Source organism: Ricinus communis, chromosome 1, assembly GCF_019578655.1.
Source record: "Ricinus communis isolate WT05 ecotype wild-type chromosome 1, ASM1957865v1, whole genome shotgun sequence".
In the NCBI taxonomy this organism is placed as follows: Eukaryota; Viridiplantae; Streptophyta; class Magnoliopsida; order Malpighiales; family Euphorbiaceae; genus Ricinus; species Ricinus communis.
This window is the reverse complement of record NC_063256.1, coordinates 30,010,953-30,013,840: the sequence shown is the minus strand read 5'-3', so window position 1 is coordinate 30,013,840 and position 2,888 is coordinate 30,010,953. Positions and strand designations below refer to the sequence as shown.

At 44.2% G+C, this 2,888-nt stretch overlaps 1 non-coding gene across 1 annotated transcript; it reads right to left on the bottom strand.

Moving 5' to 3' along the window:
* Positions 1-321: 321 nt before the first annotated feature.
* Positions 322-428, bottom strand: LOC112536168. Its single transcript, XR_003080226.2, has one exon. It is a non-coding gene; the product is annotated as a small nucleolar RNA R71 (small nucleolar RNA).
* Between the last annotated feature and the right edge of the window lie 2,460 nt (positions 429-2,888).

Below are 2,888 nucleotides of genomic sequence, written 5' to 3'. Positions count from 1 at the left end.
ACGAGTATAGTCAGACCTGCTATAGCGGCCAACAATTTTGAGATAAAGGCCAATGTTATCCAGATGATACAACAAAGCGTGCAGTTTGGAGGATTGCCCAGCGAGGATCCCAATGCACATATCTCTAACTTTTTGGAGATTTGTGACACATTCAAAATAAATGGAACAACCGATGATGCCATTCGGCTGAGATTATTTCCATTTTCCTTGAGGGACAGAGCAAAGAGATGGCTGCAATCTCTTCCACAACAGACGATCACTACCTGAAAGGCGTTGGCCGAAAATTTTTTATATAAGTATTTTCCTCCCGCTAAAACTGCTAAACTTAGAAATGACATATCTTCTTTTGTGCAGTTTGATGATGAAAGCATGTACGATGCATGGGAGAGATTTAAAGATCTTTTGAGATGCCGCCCACATCACGGATTGCCGGTGTGGATGCAGTTCGGACCTTCATACGGGTTGAACCTTGCAACGAGGCGATGGTGGATCTTTGCGGTGAAAGCGATGAGCGGCGGGCTCATAACTTGATAGAGGAAATGGCCATGAACAACTATCGTTGGCAATCCTCTAGGAGCCGACCAGAAGGCGGGAGTGGTCAACCAAGTGGACTCGGCAGCCTTGGCGAGCTCAAGTGGAGCTTCTAGCCAAGAAGATCGACCAACTCCGGATGTCGGTTCATCGTGACGTTGGTCGCAAGTTTTATGGTGGCCCGCATTATGCTAAGCAATCATGGGAGGTATGTTTGCTTCATCTTCTACTAGTTTTCCATCTAATTCGCTATATCTTCCGATGTTGAACAGTTGATTATATGGGGAATGCCCCAGTGAATAACCCTTACATCAATACATACAACCCTGGATGGCACAATCATCCCAATTTCGGTTGGAGGAACAATAATGCCCGGTCCGCCAGTTTTCAAAGACTTCATCAACGTACAACAACCAATTTGGGCATGCACAAGCTCCTCCTCCACAAGAAAAGAAGTCAAATTTAGAGGAGCTTATGATGAAGTTTGTGACGTCTCTGAAGCGAGATTCCGGTGATAGTGCACTTAGGAATCGGCAGGCCTCGATTCGAACTTGGAGACTCAAATTGGCCAAATTTCTAAGATGCTTTCGGAGAGACCTCCAGGATCGCCTCCCTAGCACTCATGAGTCAAACCCGAGGGAGCATTGCAAGGCTATCACCTTGCGTTCAGGTAAGAAATTGACCGGTTCTTCGCCTTTAGGCCGATAAGGATAATACAATCGTGCAGTCGAGCCAGTAAGGAAGGACCGGACCTTGAGGTGGTAGAGAATGAGAGAATGAAAGAATACGAGCAAAAGAGCCATGCGGGAGCATCACTTTGGTTCCATATCCTGCAAGGTTGAGGCGGGATAAGGTGGACAAGCAATACAGTAAGTTTCTTGACTTATTTAAGCGTGCCTAAAAATTAACTTACCTTTTGTTGAGGCAATTTCACGGTCTTGGAAATGCGCCAAGTTTTTAAAGGAGATTTTGAGCAACAAGAGGAAGTTGGAGGATCTTGGTCAGGTGGTGCTTAATGAGGAGTGTTCAGCTATTCTCCAAAACAAACTGCCACTCAAGCGACGAGATCCAGGGAGTTTTACTATCCCTTGTATGATTGGTGATTTATCAATTAGTGGTGCATTGGCTGATTTAGGAGCTAGCATTAACTTAATGCCCACTAGTTTATTTGCCAAATTAGGGTTGCATGAACCTAAGCCTACTAGGATGAGTGTTCAGTTAGTAGATAGAACTGTTAAAATTCCTAGAGGTATTGTTGAAGATGTACTTGTAAAGGTAGATAAATTTATCTTTCCTGTGGATTTTGTGGTAATGGATATGGAGGGTGAGAGCACTGTGCCTCTTATCCTGGGTAGGCCTTTCCTAGCTACATCGAGGGCTGTTATCGATGTAAGCGATGGAAAGCTTAAGCTTAGAGTTGGTGATGAGACCATTACCTTTGACCTAGCCACTTCCATGAGACAGTCACTGGACTATAATAATACTGTATATTCTATTGATGTGATTGATGATGTGGTTGAGTCCCATTTGCAAGAAATTTTATGTTCTAACCCTTTGCAAGTAGCAATAGCTGAGGATGAGGAGGAGTTGTGCAACGAGCAAGTGTTGGAGCAACTCGCTGTTTTATTGGCTTCGGTACGAGCTTGTCAACCGATCCCTATCTTTTTCTTGACAGTCGGGGTGCAGTAAAGACTTCATTTAAGGACCCACCAGTCTTAGAACTGGAAGGAGTTCTGAGCCACTTGGTTTATGCCTTCCTGGATGAAGAGAAGCGCTTACCGGTAATCATAGCGGTACCGATCTAACTCCGAAGAAAAAGCCATGCTTTGTTGGAAGTTCTAAGGAAGTACAAGAAGGCCTTTGCTTTCAATATAGCGAGATATCCCGGGCATAAATCCAAGTTTCGCTCTCATAAGATTTCATTGGAGGACAGTTTGGTCGGTTGTTCGGCCTCAAAGACGACTCAATCCGAACATGAAAGAAGTGGTAAAGAAGGAGGTAATTAAACTTCTTGATGCAGTTTAATATATCCCATTTCGGCGATTCGTGGGTTAGTCCTGTGCGAGTTGTACCCAAGAAGGGAGGCATCACAGTGGTAAGGAATGAGAAGGATGAGCTGATCCACTTCGGACGGTATGACTTTCGAGTTTGCATTGATTACCATAGGTCTAATGATGCAACTCGGAAGGACCATTTCCCTCTTCCTTTTATTGATCAGATGATTGAACGTTTAGCAGGTCACATGTTTTATTGTTTTCTTGATGGCTTTTCAGGTTACTTTTAGATTCCTATTGCACCTGAGGACCAAGAGAAGACTACCTTCACCTGCCCTTATGGGACATTTGCTTATAGACGGA